Source organism: Trachurus trachurus, assembly GCF_905171665.1.
Source record: "Trachurus trachurus genome assembly, chromosome: 1".
Taxonomy (NCBI): domain Eukaryota; kingdom Metazoa; phylum Chordata; class Actinopteri; order Carangiformes; family Carangidae; genus Trachurus; species Trachurus trachurus.
The window spans coordinates 15189652-15208588 of record NC_139891.1 but is presented as its reverse complement, the minus strand read 5'-3'; the positions used below and the strand labels follow the sequence as shown (position 1 = coordinate 15208588).

The 18937-nt window shown below is 43.5% G+C and overlaps 1 protein-coding gene across 1 annotated transcript in view; it reads right to left on the bottom strand.

Annotated features, from left to right (window-relative positions):
- The window catches only part of atf7ip (activating transcription factor 7 interacting protein), a 38592-nt gene extending 24403 nt beyond the window's left edge, over nucleotides 1-14189 (bottom strand). Inside the window, exon 1 of the mRNA XM_083977781.1 lies at nucleotides 13531-14189. The gene's annotated coding sequence lies outside the window, so the exon portion shown is untranslated. The remainder of the gene's footprint in view (nucleotides 1-13530) is intronic.
- Between the last annotated feature and the right edge of the window lie 4748 nt (nucleotides 14190-18937).

Sequence of the window (18937 nt, the reverse complement as noted above, 5' to 3'; positions counted from 1 at the left end):
ATGCTGTTGATTACACTCCCAATAACTGTTACATAAGCGAACAGTGTAAAAATAGTGACAAATGACATATCAGATTGTAGGTAAGGTACACAGGTATAGATACAGGTGAACAAACTAAAATATGCCAAAATTAAACTATCAAAAGGAAAGTTGTTCTCAAAATGCATTTGAACTGTTCAGCAATGATCTGAAAGCATTGCATCTTAGCCTACCATTGCACAAACGTTGTACGCGTGATTTGTTTTTCTCTCCTGGTAAATGAGTGGAGACTAGCAAAGGCTGGGTAGAAGGAAAAGAGGGAAGAAAAACAGGGAGGGTGGGGGCGGGCAAAACCAGAAGTTTCCATGTGAATCAAGCAAGCACATGGTGAATCTTCTTTACACATGCGCTGCAGAGCCAGACTCATGCATAGCTTCAAAGAAGGAAAAAAGAAAAGGGGAAAAAAAACTGTTGACCAGCACATTACAGACAAAATGGCAAAATACAACATGAGAAAAAAAAGTTCATTTTTTTCTGAGCACACAGTAATAAAACACATTTGGTTATTTAAATGTCTTCATGTTTGCTGTCTGGTCAAACTCTGACAACCTTAAGGCCATCTAAGGAGTAACTACAGTTTAAGTCATATCGCATGAGCTCTAGCTAGCACCACACAGTCAGATCTAAGTCCACAGCCTGACACAGAGCACAAACACCCCTCCCCCACACCAGCAGTGTGCTCCTGTCTGGAGTTTTACAGCCAAGCATGGATTAAACCATTGCAGCAGAAGGGTGTTTTCACTAACAAGGGAGGGAGCTAGAGAGGTGAATGACAAATCCAAAGCTCTCCAAAAGATCTGAGCTTTGTAGCTATAAGTTAAAAACTAAATTGTGCTTTGTCTAACAGGAAACCATTTTTAGTGGATCCTGCTTTTCCTACATTGATAGATAGTCCGCACCCGGCCCTGAATAAAATATCTCATTACCCTTGAGCAATTTAATGAAATTTTAACTTCTGTCCCTGTAGCAATAAGTGATTTCTGTTTTTTTTTTCTCTCTCTATGTGGCGCATTTCTCGGATGTTTGTAAAAATCAAGGGACTTGTAATGTTTTGATGGCAGGGTCAGTGCAGTGCTTTAAGCTGCTTTTCTCCTCTCTGCCTAAAACACACGTAGAACATTGCTGTGAGGAAATATAGATGCTATTCTGTGACGAACTGTCATAACAAACAGCAAACATTTCCTGAAGTTAGTGACTTGAATTAGTCAACAAGCTAGCGTTCCCTACGCTTTCCCCACCCCCACTCCTTTCTCTTTGATGGATTGTTTGCAGTGAACGCTAGAGCACAAAATGGCTGCTGCTGCTGTACGCAGTTAGAGCAGAAAGCAGCAACACGGCTGCCTTTCCCTTCTTATGATCGTCTGTTGTTAATTTATTTAGTTGAAAAGATATCACATCTACCTGGTGGTTTGTCTTTTCATCTACAAGAGGTAATATGTTTTTGCATCTCAGGAAGATATATTTGGCCCACAACACTGGGTGAATGTTTATACATTTTACGTAATAATTATTCTTATTTTGATCGCACTAGACAGAAAAACGGTATCACCTTATTTCTCAAGGTTTTAAAAAAAATGATTAGAGTGTCTCAGAACAGAGACTTGTGCTGGTGACTTCAATTATATCGCATTTAAGGTATCAGCATTTAAAAAATTTAAGCCCCTTTTCTACTGGTCAAAATACCTGCTAACACATGCTAGCAGCCAGCTTTTTAAAAAAAAATGTAAATGTGTATTATTAGCATTCACACCTACATCAAATGATTCTGCAGTAGGCATTGGTATTTATTGGCTCCTGCTCCTATCAACACTGATGTGAACACAATACCTGGGTGTGGATGCTAATTTTCGCACCTCTTTCAGCTAACTGCAGCATCTCCCACAGGTCTGAAACGTACTCCAACGTGGTGGTAGCTGCAAACCCCTCAGCGTAACTTTTCTGATGAGGGCTTGCTACTCACTGCTGTATTTTGTCTAAAGAAGCTAGGTACTCCAATTTTGAAAAAACGAAAGGATCCGGAAGGATTTCATGCACTTGTCAGTGACTTAAAAAGTCCCAACATAATTTTGTAGCACTCACACCACATGGGTAAAATAACCAGTGGTCTGCCGATATTAATGAGCATTGGAAGTTTTAGCGGAGGTGCTAGCAGCGGCAGCATGCCAATGATCATGGCCGGCATCCTCATCCATTGTCTTGAATGGATTAAAAAAATGCTGCAATGGATCACCAAATATACTTTGGTGGCACGCCCAAGAGAAGTATGTGTGGGAAACAATCCTGTAGTGTCTGATGCTAGGAACAGTCACTGTCAGAATTACCAACTGCAGGGCACCTATCACTAAACTAGTGATTCCCATACATTCATTTATTCGTGGCAGCCCGCCACAATTAATTACGCCTGCCACAAATATATTTTTCAGCTTTTGGTTTGACCAACGCAATATTGTTACATTCATTCATCTCCGCATAGTGCTCTTTCTCCGTTATTGTCGTTCACACACACAGACGCGCATGCATGAGTAGTGCGCGAGTTATACAGGAGGAATTAAAGTATGTGTTATGCAGCCAAGTCCCCATGAAAGAAGGTCAGACAACAAACTTACACAGACATCTACATCACCTGTAAGGACGGCGCTGTTAAAGAAAAAAAAGGAGTTGCTGCGCCCTACAGCCGGCTCACCTGCAGCTTCACAGATGAGCTGTCAGAGGAGCGCTCTGCTGTCCCTCACAGTTTGTATAAAAAGAGTTCAAAATTGGAAAATCTAACTGCGGTCGAAGCGCCGATTAGCTGTACCAGAGCACAATGGATGTGGTGCTGCAGAGCTGTAGCAGTGTGTGTGTATGTTTTAGGCTAACATCGGCAAGCGAAAAATCTTCCATCGTCCTCTCAATCGCCGATAGAGGATCGGATTGCTAATCAGCACAAGCCTAGTTTCAGACACTCAGAGCATTTTAATCTAATCAGTTAACGGTTATTAATCAGTTAACAAGTGTTGGTTATCAGTCTGAAAAAAAATTCAGAATGTGCATTCCTAATAGCAATAGCCTTCTCCTGGAGAATTTCACTTTATTTAATAATAGTGCTTGTCAGCTCCTGCAGGGACAACTGCAACTCCCTCCTTTTAAGAGACGCATCTACCACCTGGCCTACCACCTGGAGCTTGTCCCGAATGCTGCGGCCCTTCTGGTTTTCATCGTCCCAAAGTTTCCTCTGACCGCTCTCCTTTTATGTTTATTATTCTGGCTCCCACTTGCAGCTTGTATCTAGTTCAATACTCTGGTGTTAAGCCGGTTTCACACCAAACGCGCAAAGCGTAGGCGGCCGACAGCAAACCCATTCATTGTGCTACCGCAGCGCAAGAACGCACCGCCCTGCACCAAGCTGAGCCGCACGCGAGTTGGGTGCCTGCCGGAGGTTCAGTTGTAGTGATGGGCTGCCTGAAGTTAGTTGTCATTATCCTGAGGCTTGGACCAACTCTCCCCAACAGGCTGTTAAACGGCTCACTGCTCAGCCTGAAGTAAACCTGGAAGCGGTCACCATGGTGTTGTAGCTCCTGGTGAACATACTGTATACTCTCCCAAATCCTGTCTTGTTTGTTCGGCCGCTTAGGAACTCGCGCCAACTATGTGCATGTGTGCCTTGCTCTGCGCCTGTCTGTGCTGTACTCGGCGGTTGGTGCAGCGCAAACCATGTTTGGTGTGAAACGGGCATTACCCTTCAGTGCAGCGAAAGGAACTGCTCCTTCCTACTGTCAAGTCATGGTCAAACCCTCCATTCTATACCACAACCATTCCTCTGCCTTTTGCCTACTGGCTGTACCGTCACTCAGAAGTATGGCCTCACTCTTTTTTCTATCAAGTTTGAATGTGACAGTTGATGGTCCTGTCACTATGCCTCCAATTGATCATGTGCCCTGGCTACTTGGCCACATCCCTTTGGCCGAATGGCAAGCGCACATGACTCTTGTCCGGGAGACTAGGGTTCAAACCCTGCCCGGGCCCTCCTTCATCCTGCCACATTCTGGCATTGTTGGCAGGATCCATGTAGCACTAGCGGGTCCATGGATTCCTGATAGGTGGCAGCCTATGTGGAGCATGAGGACGTGCTTGTGAAAAGCGGGGGAGAGATGTGCCCTGGCTACTTGGCCACAGGGATATCCCTTTGATTGAATGGCAAGCGCACATGACTCTTACCCGGGAGCCTAGGGTTCAAACCCCGCCTCCTTCGTCCTGCCACAAATAGACTGTTTTAAGTCCATTTGAACCACTAGCAATCGGCATTCACATCCAGGTTTAAGTGACTCTGGTTGATGTGGGTAAAGTCTGTAAGGGCACTCTAAGGGTGCATTCACACAAGCCTTGTTAAGTTGCCCCTTGGTGCGGTTTGTTTGGGTCAGTGTGAACACTGGCCTCGAACTCTCGCGCAGACCAAACAACCGTTCCCTGGTCCGCTATCAAGCTAACTCCAGAGCGGATTAATTCTGGTGTGAACCACATCCACATCCACATTCGGCCGATAGTCAAACCTCGGATTCAGGAGGAACAATGCGGTTTTCGTCCTGGCTGTGGGACGCTGGACCAGCTCTACACCCTCCGCAGGGTGCTCGAGGGTGCATGGGAGTTTGCCCAACCAGTCCACATGTGTTTTGTGGACTTGGAGAAGGCTTTCGACCATGTCCCACGTGGCATCCTGTGGGAGGTGCTCCGGGAGTATGGGGTCGGAGGCCCTCTGCTGAGGGCTGTACGGTCCCTGTATGACCGGAGCAGGAGCTTGGTTCACATGGCCGGCAATAAGTCAGACCTGTTCCCGGTGCGTGTTGGACTCCGGCAGGGCTGCCCTTTGTCACCGGTTCTGTTCATTATTTTTATGGACAGAATTTCTAGGCGCAGCCAAGGGCCGGAGGGGGTACGGTTCGGGAGCCACTTGATTTCATCTCTGCTTTTTGCAGATGATGTGGTCTTGTTGGCTCCCTCGAGCCAGGACCTTCAGCATGCACTGGGACGGTTTGCAGCCGAGTGTGAAGCAGCTGGGATGAGAATCAGCACCTCTAAGTCCGAGGCCATGGTTCTCGACCGGAAAAAGGTGGTTTGCACCCTCCAGGTCGGGGGAGAGTTCCTGCCTCAGGTGGAAGAGTTTAAGTATCTTGGGGTCTTGTTCACGAGTGAGGGAAGGATGGAGCGCGAGATTGACAGGTGGATCGGTGCAGTGGCCGCAGTAATGTGGTCGTTGTATCGGTCCGTCGTGGTGAAGAAGGAGCTGAGCCGAAAGGCGAAGCTCTCAATTTACCGGTCAATCTACGTTCCCACCCTCACTTATGGTCATGAACTCTGGGTCATGACCGAAAGAATGGGATCCCGGATACAAGCTCGGAGTAGAGCCGCTGCTCCTCCGCATCGAGAGGAGCCAGCTGAGGTGGCTTGGGCATCTGTATCGGATGCCCCCTGGACGCCTCCCTCGTGAGGTGTTCCGGGCATGTCCCACCGGGAGGAGGCCCCGAGGAAGACCCAGGACACGCTGGAGTGACTACGTCGCTCGGCTGGCCTGGGAACGCCTTGGGGTCCCCCCGGAAGAGCTGGAGGAAGTGTCCGGGGAGAGGGAAGTCTGGGGAGCCCTGCTCCGACTGCTGCCCCCGCGACCCGGACTCGGATACATGAAAATGGATGGATGGATGGATGGACCACATTCGCACCAATAACAAGAAGTGCACCGTTTTACGCCTCATTTCCGGTTAGCTGTAAAGTTAGCAACCAGCAGCTGATATAAATTTATTCTTGATGAAAGGGGAGCAACTTTTGAAGTACTGTTTCGTGTACGTGCATTTCGTCTTCGGCGAAATGCATGGATTACCACATTATTTAATGCTCACTGCTCTACGAGGCGTCCTGCTTACACGCAGTAACGTTTGCTTAACAGTTTAACAGCCTGTTGGGGAGAGTTGGTCCAGCCTCAGGATAATGACAACGAACTTCAGGCAGCCCATCACTACAACTGAACCTCCGGCAGGCACCCACCTCGCGTGCAGCTCAGCTTGGTGCAGGGCGGTGCGTTCTTGCGCCGCGGTAGTATACACAATGAATGGGTTTGCTGTTGGCCGCCTACGCTTTGCGCGTTTGGTGTGAGACGGGCTTAACACCAGAGTATTGAACTAGATACAAGCTAACAAGAAATTAACTGGCAGAGAATATTGAGGTTTTATGATTCTGATTTGGCAGTCCCACAAGCCAAAAGGTTGAGTGCAAGCTCCAGATGTAACAGTACCAACCAGCCAAAGAGATGCATTGGTCATGATGGTTGAAGCTTGCAGACAACTCCAAATAAGTCAACCTGATTAGATGTATGGGAACTCAAACCTACCAAGATTTTAAATACTTGAGATTGTCATCCATCCATGCTCTTATGGGATATGACTCCATGTTTCACCTTTCTGATGACATGTTTTTTTAAATCTTAATATCTTTCTGAAGCTAATGAGTTGACATTCAGATCCAGCTTCATGCAATGGTTAGTTCTTGGCAAGAAACGAAAAGGTAGACAACATTTTTTCAAGATTTCATTTCGTTCTTCACAAATCAACTTCTGCCACTTTTTAGTGTAACACCATTAATGCAATTGAAAGGGAACTATCTAGAGGCAAATGCACATGCCATATCATTTCAATAATGCAACGTCAATACTACAAACGGCTCCAAAATTACAAGATCAGAAAGGCAGTTTTATAGCGTGGTAGAACCTTTAACAGCTGGTCTTTACCTTGCTTCAAATGTGACCATCAGAACAAAACACTTTGCTCTTCAAACATGGCGAGAATGATAAGGATTTGCACAACATGGAACATTTTAGATGTGACAATGTCTAGGAAAGTTATTGGAAAAACACCAGCAGTCATGAAGAAATGTTTGTTTGCCCAGATTGGTGCAAACGGGTTGATACACAAGCAAGTAGCTTTGTCATTTTTCAAAAAAATGATGTTGGGTTACAATAGCATCTTTCCCACTGAAATGAGCGGGTTGACGCAGGTTTTTTCAACGCAGGTTGACCTGCGAACAATCGGCATATGGCTCCTTTCCCATTGACACAAAAACCCAGGTCTGATCTCAAGCTGGCAACTGCCGCCGCTGTGCATTGCCATCGATACAGAATGTAACAGCACACATAACTACCGTATGCACATGAAAACAATCACCTATGTAGTACTGTAACCGATATCCGAGTACTCGCTCGGTTTGGGCGGCATCCGAGTGCCATCTCACTACTCGGATACCCCATGCAAAGCATCTTGTACGAGTCCTGACGGGCATGTTGTCACGTAAATTAGCGGTTTGACCTGGGTCTGACATTCCTACTGCAAGCCGATCGGTGCAAAGCCGATTAAAACATGCATCAATTTCAGAGTCGTTTGACGCGGGTTCACACGGATTGGTGAGCCTTTCCCACTACCGTCAGAAGCTTAGCGGGTTTAAACAGGCTTTTTGGCCAATGGGAAAGAGGTATTTAAGTCTATTACAGTGACTGCAGCAAAATCTTCTGCTCCTCTACAGTGAGCACCAAACTGTCATGGACATCAGCTTCTTCTTCTGTGAGACAAGTTTATAGCGTTTTGCGTATGCTTCACGTTTTCTTTTGTGTTTCTGGTGTATTTTGGTGGCAGTGTTACTCGGCAAATACAGGCCTAGCTGTTTTCAGTGGTTTCGTGACGTACGTTTTTCTACATTTCTCGAAATGATGCTGTGTTTATGGAAAACATTTTAAGAACGAAAAAGCAAAAGATTGTTTAGGGAAAGTTCTCTTACCATGTGGATAAAGCCTTAAAGTCCCCCTCCCGCGACCCTTTTTGGTCACTTTAAAACCAGCTCATTAGCAATGCACATTAGCAATGCGCCTCTGGAGGGTGGGCGGAGACTGCGCTGCTCTGCACCCGCCCAGCCACCTCCTCGCACCCCACCCCCAGCTCGCTGACAGCTGGACATTGTACAATTACAGATTCAGCGCGTTTAGCGTAAAACTCCACACTGGGATTCGATCCCAGACTGGAACATAGTCCTTGCTCACGGTGAAAGCTGCTCTACCAGGTTAGCTATACCTGTTAGACAGCTACACCGAGCTGCCAAGCCTTTCACCTCTGAGCCAGATGCAGAGCGGGGCGGGAGCTTGTAGCACTAGTGCCCTCCCCTGGAGCTGTGACACGTCAGCTCCAGTCTCCCTGAAACTGCCAGTTTGCCTCTGCCATTGGTTCACAGCAGTTTGAAGGCAGAAAAACTCAGAAATGCAATTTTGCACTTCCTTTTCTGCTGATATGTGCTCTAACACAAGAAAAATGCCACAGGAACATGTGAAAAGCACGAAAAACACGATTTTCATGGGAGGGGGTCTTTAATGTGAATGTTGGTGACTGCCCAAGGGACTGAGTGAGTTACACTCCAGTCAAGATTAGGCCGCCAAATGACATGTGACTTTTGGAGAGTTCAGGTTTCCCCCTTTGTGTGAACATGCAGAGTTGCAAATTTTTTGCGCATTTATTGCTAGACTAGCGCCTTTCTGAATAAACCTTTTTTAATAGAAGATAGTCACAAGTCACTACCCCTATAAATGTAAGGTAGGGCATTCACGCCCACCACTTTTTGCTGACCATATACGCTGATATCTTAGATTTACAGTATTTGCCAGTATGCAGCACAGTCCCCGTGAAAGAAGGTGACAAACACGGACACGGACATCTGCGATCATCTGTAAAGATGACACCTCTAAAAACAAAACAAAAAGGACAGCGCTGCGCTCTCCAGCCAGCTCACCTGCAGCTCGCACAGAACTGTCAGAAGACCGGTCTGCTGTTCCTCTCTATTTAGCCTGGTGCTGGTGCTTTCGGCAACGCAATAGCGTTGCGTTTATTGATCATAGTGCTCTTTCTCCGTTATTAGCCCTCACACACACACACAGAGAGAGAGAAGCGCGCATGCATGACAGCAGGGCACGGTAAAAGCGAAACTCATACGCCGCCGCTGCCCGCTCGTCCCCCTCCCGTCGAACGAACGAACAAACGAACACGTACGGAACGGCCGCCCCCCCCCGTACCCCGGCGATAGATAGGTCTATCGGCGATCTCCAGGGAGGGCGATTGGGACGATCTGAGAATGTCAAAATCGCCCAACACTAGTGCCAATATCAGATCTTAATATCGGATCAGTGCATCCCTAATTATTTGGCCAGACAATACCGTGGTTATAAAATCTGGATTATAGCAGTGCAGAGCAGCAGTTTTGAAATGGCTTTGAAGTGACCTCAGGTTATCAATTTATTTACACACAATTAAATACACAACAGCAGTGTTTCCCACAGACTTGGGACGAGCCCCCAGAGTATATCAATGGCCACCACATTTTGTATACTTGCCAACTCTCCTGCAATTAACGGCCACCACCACACAGTTTTTGCGTGTGTGATTTTTGAGACTAATTTAACCCCATAACATAACTCACCTTATTAACTCATTGAGTGCCGCGCTCCTTTCCAAAGTTTTAGTCAAGTGTACCAGCAATTTAGACTAGGGATGTGCACGGTTACCCGAGTACCCGGGTACCCGAGTAGGCAATCTGCTACTCGGTTATGAATTTATTATCCGGTTAACCTAGGATTAAAAAACGGCACATTAGAGCGCAGTCCAGTGTCGGATCAAACTACATCATCATGCCATGGTTCGGCTTTTTGTAGTGTTAAACAGTTTTGGATCAAGCAACGTGATTTTCTGCTGTGTAAAAGCGTTTTTGGATCGAGCCTCGGACTTTCAAACCTTTTACAATAATCTGTGGTGGTTCCCTCGGCTTACGCCGTCGGGAGGGAGACGACAGGTGAAAGGGGAAATGCCCATCCCTAATTTAGACCATTTGTGACGATTTTTGTAGAGCTACAGTGTATTCTATATTATTGCCACCAACACATACTGTGGCTCATTTGAAAGGTGAAACTTTATGCTTCAAAATGGCCACAAACCATTTGTTTCTACGTGCCTCCGTTCCTGAGAAAACTCAAGCTAAACATGGCTGGGTTTCACCAAAATCCCTGCTTTTTTTCTAGAAAAGGAGATACAGCGTCTTTTATGAAAGGTGCTCTGTTTGTGCCTGTCGCTCTTCTGACACTCGCATTTCTGGATCAAAGGGCTCGTGTAAGATAAATATATTGTTCTATTCACAAAACCACCATCAGGGGCGGGGGGGGGGGCGCCACTGACCAGCAATAACACAGAAGCACCGTGCCGTGTCACAGCCTCTCGCTCTCGCAGTAAAATGTGATGGTCTCTCGGCCAAAAGCAGGTCGGGAACACCGGCCCCACCGGTGGTTGCGGTCCTTCTGTGATACGGGTCGGTGGTGCCGGCCTGCTTTGGCCCAGAGACCATCACATTTTACTGCAGGAGGACACGGTGTTGCTCAAGATGAAGACCGGGCGGGACTGTCGGCTGAGAACTTCCTGTTTCGGCTAACAAAAAAGCAAAAAACGTAAAATCTCGTTTTTGGCACTCAACGCATGGGAACGAAAAACGAGAAATTACGTGGTTGGCACTCAATGAGTTAAGAAAGTGAAGAGAGAAATGTGTCATTGCCCCTAATGCCCATCTGTGTGTTTAATTTCTTCTGTGGTGGTTAGGATTTTAATCGTACACAGAAATGAGTATCAGAAAAAAACTTTTCTATGGTTTATGAATAAGATTTTAATTGTTATGTGCAAGAATGAGATGATGGTTATGTTTAATGGTGTTCTGTGCATTTAATTTCTCGCTTTACATGTTTCACCTGTTGTAGCATTGATAATGTGACGGAAACATAACTGCATTTAACTTAGCACGCCTGCCACCATGAGATACATGTCTGAGAAGCTAACTAGTGATAAATAGGGTCATGTTCTTTGTGAGGGGATTGCCTTAAAAATTCAGGCAGTGGGTTCCCATGACTAAAGGAAAAGAGCAGAAACTGAACCATACTGCGCAAGGAAATGGGATTGGTGGGAGACATGCTGTAGGTGTACGTAAAGCTTACACATGTACGGTAAGTATTATGTTCAGTATGTTTTCAAAGGCTTAAACACTGAAAACACACCAATGTTCAATATCAAGCATTTTGACACAGAGCCAAGATCATTTCTTATCATTCTGATTTTCAGCCTGAAGCAAAGAAACTGGCTGTAACTGGTTGAAACTGGTCTTCGTAGACAAGGTATGGCTTGAAAAACTGATTTCTACTGCCAAAATAAAAAGTGACGGATTGCTTCAACAAACCTTCTCTCCTCATCAGCATTAAAATTGGGTTGAGCTCATCAATTTAAGACCAGAAACACACAAACATGTATTTATTTTTTACAAACTAATGTAAACTGTAAGCAAAACATCTGGCAAAATAAACAATAGCTTTCTATTCTACCTACATGAGCTATGAGATGTAACAGAGCTGTCACAGAGCTGAGGGTATACTCTCCTTTTTAACAGTGCCAAATGCATAGAGCCACATGGATATCTGTTATCAGGTTGAACACCACAGACATGTATGGCTGGCATGAACTGTCATGCAAAAAACACTTCAAGTTTCAATGGACCTATGGTGGGCCTGCAGCTGCACAGCACTGACTTATTGGCAACAAATCTGTAGAGACCAGGATGCATAATGGTGCCACTAACAAGCACATAAATTCCTCTTTTTCTCCACATATAGGACATTTTAGGTCTCTCACTTAAACAACACAGACAAAAGGCAATGATGTTTTCTTCAATTCTCGCTTAGTATTTGAAGGCAGCTAGCTCTCCAAATTGTTGTAGTAGGTGCACGATCAATAGGCAATTCTCATCAATTGTACTTGATGGGAAGTTTAACAAATATTTTCAAAAAATCTGCTCTCAACATTTCCACGAAGGGTTTTGAAAAATGTAGGTGGAGCCTTTCAGGGGCTGCTTCCTCTCCAGCAGAAAAAAACAGACTGTAATGAATTACAAGTGCACCATGTGAGCTCTGCCATTGGGTGAAGTAGGGGAGATGAAACCAGACACACCATGTTTCAAAAGGTGACACAAACCTGAAACATCTCACTTTTATCATCATAAGTATAAAGGAACAGTTCAGTTTCTGCTGATTGACAAATCCTCAAACTGTGACTTCTCTCTCTAAGGTTCAGACAACAGAGACTAGATTGGTTACTTCTCTCTCACCTATATCACCTATATTAAAATGATTTGAACTATTTTTTCTCTTTTAAAACCCCGCAAGACAGGGTCAAGAGGAAAACTATTCAGCACTTGTATTACCATTTCGATTAAGCCACACCCACATCCTAGGACAGTGTGGCGCATGGAAAATTACTGGGCTGTACCACTTTAGACCAAGAGGGGGGTGTGAGGGCACAATGTAGTGACAGCAGCTCAGTTTCCTCTTAACTTCAGAACAATTTTATTTTCCGTGCTATTTATGCTCCAATGTAATGCTGATTTTCAATTTGAGGACACTTTGTAAAATGAACTCAGACGTAATGAAAAAAAAGCTTATTACAGCTCTATTGGGGGAAGAAAATTAAAGTGACAGAGCAGATTTAATATTTTTCTACCACCTTCACTTTTTATCGAATCAGGGAGGAATACCTCACTTCAAGATGTGTGCCCCTCCCCCAAACTGCCACCTCTGCAGTATGCAGGCTGTGCCTGCTGCTTGTTTTAGCAGCAACACAACATGGCCGCTTCACCGCCTCAGAAAGGTTTAACCTCTAAGATATAAGTGAAGCACAAATACATCTGACACAAATGTTTCCTGTTGCTACATTGAAAAGTTGTTGAATTACGCAAAAGAGTAGGCTTTCTGATGACTTATCAGAATAAAACCAACATAAGCGGTGTGGGTGTACCTCTGACCAAACAGAAATGACTCAAATTTTTGGTTGCTGGTCTTGTGTTTGTGCTGGTCAAGTGCTTCTCAACTATGTTACTGTGGAAAAGTGTAGCAGTCTAACAGCAGTTAATTTTTTTTTTACTAAAAAAAGGACTCGTTAAATACGTGACATAATTATGTAGCTAATGACAATCAGAATTCGTATACAGTTAGCAATCCTATTTTACGCGATTTACGAATTTGTAAAATTTGAAATTGACTCTAAGGTAACAAAAAAATCTGCTAATGTGAGCCGCTAGTTGAAACTTTTCTGAAGCTAAATATAAAAAGAAAGAAAATATTTCTTCTCTGAGCATCCTTGAAGTTTTAGTCATTGAGCTAACATCACGAATGCTAGCTAGCGTTACGCTGGCCCCGCTGAAATCCCAACCAGTACGGCTAACGTTAACACAAATGTGCCATGCACGCATCCAGGTATAGATAGCACAGCAAAAAATATTCATAATACTGTCATGTAATTCATGGTCAAATGCTTTATGTTTATGAGCCCAAATCCAAAGAAACACAACATATTTGCATTACATAAAATGGCAGGTGATAGCTAGCAAGCTAGGTGCAATACCGCGACTCACCGACTCCTCCCGACCCGTTGCTAAGTGATGTTCCCGCGATTTTCTGTGTCGGTCTCCAACGACTCTCTCCTCCTCCTCTTGCCGCCGTTGCACTCTTCCGGATCCTTTTGTACAACCGTTGTGGTCGGGATGTGCTCTCAGATGGGCATCAAGTCCATCCGTTTGCACATTAACTGTTAAAACTAGAGAGCTCTGCCCCAACAACAACAACTGTGTAGTTGTGCGTTCAACCGACTGATCGCCCGTTCCCCCTCGCGGATAGACTCCTCCTCTTTTCGTGGCCAAAAAAAAAGTCCCACAGTAAAAACCGTACGTACGTCAGCCGTCGGCGGCAGCAGCGGCGGCGGTGGGGGTTGGTCGACAGACACCAGGCAGTCGCGTTGACCACACGTTGCGACCTGAGCGGTTGTCTTCTTCAGTGCTGTGGGGGTTTTTTCAGTGTCTCCAGCTTTGGCGGTGAAGTCGGTAGCTAGAGTAGAGCCGGCAAGGTAGGTATGCAAAGCTCCAGGGACGTGTTAGATCAGTTTGTGTGGAGGATCTGGCTGGACCAGCACAGTATGATGGAGAGCAGCGGCACCGCAGCTAGGAGTAACCGAACTGCAGTGTGGTTAAAACAACCTCACGGAGCCGATGGCTGGAAGTAAGGACAACAAGGAGCAGTACATTAGCATGGAGAGGGAGGGGTGTGTGAATTGTCCACGACAGACAGACACAAGCCCGGGCTAGGGGGGGAGGGGTTACACAGCGGAGGAGGAGGAGCCAGTGGAACAACAGCCTGAAAAACTGTCCCCAAACTTTACAAAAACTGGTGTCAGTTTGTAGTTTGTAGGTTATGATTAGAGTAATGATGGCTTGTTTGAAATGTCTTACTTGTGACTAAGTAGTAACTACCCGACACTTAGGTGACATTTAGATCATGTAAGATTTTCTTGAAGATTTTTTTTTTTTTTTTTATGGCAGACACACAAGAAATAGTCCAAATGAAGGAGAATAACCTATTTTCTTCACATGGGATATAACAATCAAAAATAAGACTAAAATAGCCCGTAGGCTATATTTATTTATTTATTTTACACTTAAGTTTCATGAATTCCCACAGGACGACAAAAAGGGATCCAGTATTCTCAGCATCCTGAAAATCAAATGCTTTACATTTCTGAATAGCAAATATTGAGAAGTAGCTGTCCTCTGACATTTTACAACATTGTGCAGGTCAGCCATTTTGTTGATTCACATGTAAAACGTGAAGTTTCCCAGCTGGCCAGCAGGGGGCGAGTTGTGGAGATGTTCTGATAACAAACGTGTTTGTTCTTACCACAAGGAGTAACCTAAACCTTTGCACCTACGGTTGTCTGTGTCATTAATGGCTAGCCCTCTTACAGGTTGTAGGGTCACACAACAGAATCCATGTGATTGGTAGTGGGACTTGTAGAGTAGTGTTCTCCCTTGCCCTGGTTTTCTCTCCCTCTCATACACCCTCGCACACACCAGACGAGGTCTGCAGTGCTAGTCGAGCCTGAGTATCTTTTCTACATGCGTGAACAAATCCACGCTAAGGTACACTGTAATGTAGTTCCTGTGTGGAATCAGTGGCATGGACATTTTTCAATATCACAAAGCCCATGCAGATCACAGGCAACTCACAAAACAAGATTAGGCCTATAGCATGTAACAGCTTGAAGATCAATAATACAGCTTCTATACCCTGCCTGTGTTTGGTGATTCACTTTTCAGGTTTGCCTGTTGAAAAATACGTAGGCTAAGTAAACATATTTGTTGCAGCGGCTTAAGAGAAAATTGTACGTAGGTTTAATTTTCACAAAAATCTTATAAATTCGCAAGTAATTTGAATAATTACTAACCCTAACCAAATTTAGCGCTAATTAAATACGTTTGAACTTTTTTTTTTTTTGTCTTTATCATTGAGCTCACCAGGAAAAACAGGGTAGATTCAAAAACTCTAGTCTTATCCAATTTAGTAAAGGTTTATAATATGGTTACTAAATCATGTTATATTAAAAAAAAATGTTGTAAAATTTTATTGGTAAAAGAAATCATCTTGGAAGATACTAGGCCTACCTCTGTTCACATGTAGCTATACACTTTGAAGATCATGAAAACAACAGCCATAAAAAGTACCTTCCCCAAATTGAAGGATGTCACGCTGGTGCTCTCTATGGCTATATTTATGGAGCTCAGACAGGATGGCCTTTCAAGGGCTGACGTAGGAGTCATGTTTTGCTCATACAATCCAACTATGTGAAATGATTTAATTGAGACAACATAATCACCAGTCAATGTGACATAATGCTGCGCACACCATAGCTTCAGGAACTTAACATGTTTACCAAAAATAAACCAATGCAGACTAATAAAACCTCACATTACTTAATGTTTTCTGTTAAAACCATCTGTGACCACTTGTGAACATGTATTTCCAAGAGTAAAGCTTTTTGACTGATCAAAATCGTGGTACTGGAACTTCTTGCTTGCAGAGGAAGAAAGTAAAGGCGGAAGTAAGGAATCTAAAAATCAAATTAGCCATTCTGAATAACCAGCAGACAGTCAAAAGACAGATTGCCTTTAACCTGTAACCAGCATGATAACTCAGCCAAATGGCTGCTGATAAGGGCAGACTAGCTAGCAGGGGTAGTCACACTACAAAACTACAAACAATAAACACCACAGACATTCAAGAACAGTGAAACGGTGATTGATGCTGTCACGGCATTAAAGCTCTCGGTAAGAGCAAGAAATCCATCAGAATAAAGGAGCAAGTTTAAGTGGGGAACGATCACATCAGTTCCCAACTAGGACAGCTGAGGGTGCAATAGTGCAAAAACAATCAATATGGACAATGGTGTGATAGTGACAGTGAGGGCCCATGCACAACTCTACTGGAGAACAACAAGTGTGACAGTGGAGCACATATTATAACAATCAGAAATACAAGTGACATCAGCTCTGTCCGGGCTATATGCTCATCAGCTCTATGTTATGTGTTTTAGGCTCTGCAGCTGCTTTTACAGGTTTGTCATGGGAAAATTCCTGTTCAGTTAGGTTATTAAAATTTCATCACTACAAAGAGCACTTTGGGTTCATCACATTATCGGTGCTCGGAAAATGTTGTGTTTCTCAGATTCAAAAAGAAAGCCTTCAGGTAGACCAGGTACTAAATTACTAACCTACCCAGTTAACATTTTCTGCACACAAGAATGATGAAATTGATATATTAACTTTTTAAAAAATGACTGCAAAGCTAACGCTGATAATTGTGTTCACCGGTATTTCTGTTGCTATAATTATTTTAATTTTTGTTTTAGCCTACTGATCGTTATAATTTGATTACATCGTCTTTGTTGTGTGAAAAATGTATTGTTTAAATTTCTGAAACTTATTTGGACTGTGTTACTGTTAATTATCATTATTACATTAGTTATACTGGAATACAATCAAAGATTGTAAATAATTGGGAAGATAAAGTGAAAATACAAGAATGAAGAGATGCGAAGAGCATTAGTAATGTCAGCGAGGGGAATGACCCATGATTTAACTGGCAATCTTTTTAAGTGTCTAACATTTTGACCTATTACACATTTTTTCATTGTTAAAATTGTGTGCCTTTTTTTTTTATAATGTAGCGTATGTCAATTATTTTTCATGTGTTAATGTGCTATCTGGGGAACAGACTTCAATAAAGACCTTAACATTAGCTGAAATGGTAATAGATTAAAGGCTAGATGTCCTTAGTGACACCTATAGGCAGTGGCGGGCATTTTATTTTCTTTCCTGTCTGAGTCATACTTCATTTGGGACAAACATGATGACATCACCTACAGAACTCACAAAAAGTTAGGGATATTCGACTTTTGGTTGAAATAAATGGAAAATATAAAAAGTTCATGCTTCAATGATACCATATAACCAAAGTAGAAGTATGAAATAGTAAACTCAAACAATTTACTGAAACAAAAGCTAACGACAATGGTGGATATACCACAGTGAAAAATGTCAATGTCTCAATATCTTGTCATGTGGCCAGAGGACGTCCAATTCTAGGCCTTTCTGTGACCCTTCCGGTCTCTCTGTGTCTCTATTCTGTCAGGTGTCATCTTGTTCTCATAATGTCAAAATGTGAACAGCATGATGAAGAGGACTGTTTCAATACAAACTGTCATTGAACCAGAACATTTTCTGGTCGATTCATGGATCAGACACTTATTGTGATTTTTGCAGTTAATCACCTTGTTAGAGAACAACATGTTATGCTACAATTGAAAAACTGAACAGCTGGACATGTGCATTCAAAGGTTTAGAGATAGTCAAATTAAGTTCACCTCTAAGGTTATAGTGCATTTTAAGTGCGTTCTGAAATTTCAGCCAAAAGCCGAATCTCCTTAACTTTTTGTGAGTGTGCAAATTGTTGGTAGCTGACCATACACTGGCCTCTCAAACTATTTGGACGAGATTTTACATTTGTGTTATTCATTAGTAAGATGATGTAACAGCCGAGCAGAATGTTTTTGCATAACTGTGTTGTGAAAAATGAGACGTACAAGTTTTTAAAAACGTCATTCTCGCCAAGTGTTTCTCTTTCTGCCCTGCTCTTTCACATCCACGCTCGAAACAGGTTTACCACACCTGCCTCTGTGAAAGGATAACTCAATGCATCAATGTCTTCATGAGTACTAGGGCTATAAAATTAAATGTTTGCCCTTGAAACCAGGTGGTTATATTGATATATTGATAAAGCAACGGGATGTTGGGGGCGTAAAGGTTGGATTTTATTCTGAAGGTGGTGCAAAGTGTATAAAGTGTTAGAATTGAACATGATTCATCCTCTGGGGTGCATGAATATGGTCAGCATTTTGTCAATCTACTTCGCAAGAAAAGCCTGTTGAACAGGTTAGTAGCTGAATTGAGGTTAAAGGCACTCTCTCTGCTGGATTTTCAGTATGGCTAATTTTTTTTTTGTGCACTTTTCTCCATTACCATTTCCAGAGAAAAGTTTAGTGACTTAGACAGGGTCATGTACACTATAATATACACACACAAATACACCCAAACAACTGAAATTCCAGTGTGAAAAGAAAATCCATTAGTCATATTATGTGCAAGCAACAGTGCCCCCTATTTGTGGAAAAAGGAAATGGGAAACCAGCATGGTTCAAGGTCAAATGGCAATGATAGTGATTAACTTGTGTGCAAACTCACAAAAAGACTGTATAACTTGACGTTTCTGGTCTCATTTATTAGCTTTTTATAAACCAATCGGGGCATATCCAATTGTTGAACTTCCTGTGTGTCACACTGTGTGCTTGATTTGAGCTGAATAGGTTCTAGGCTACATGATGAAATTTAGAGTTGCTTGTTATAGTGACACCATCCAGCACATAGTGTTGTCAGC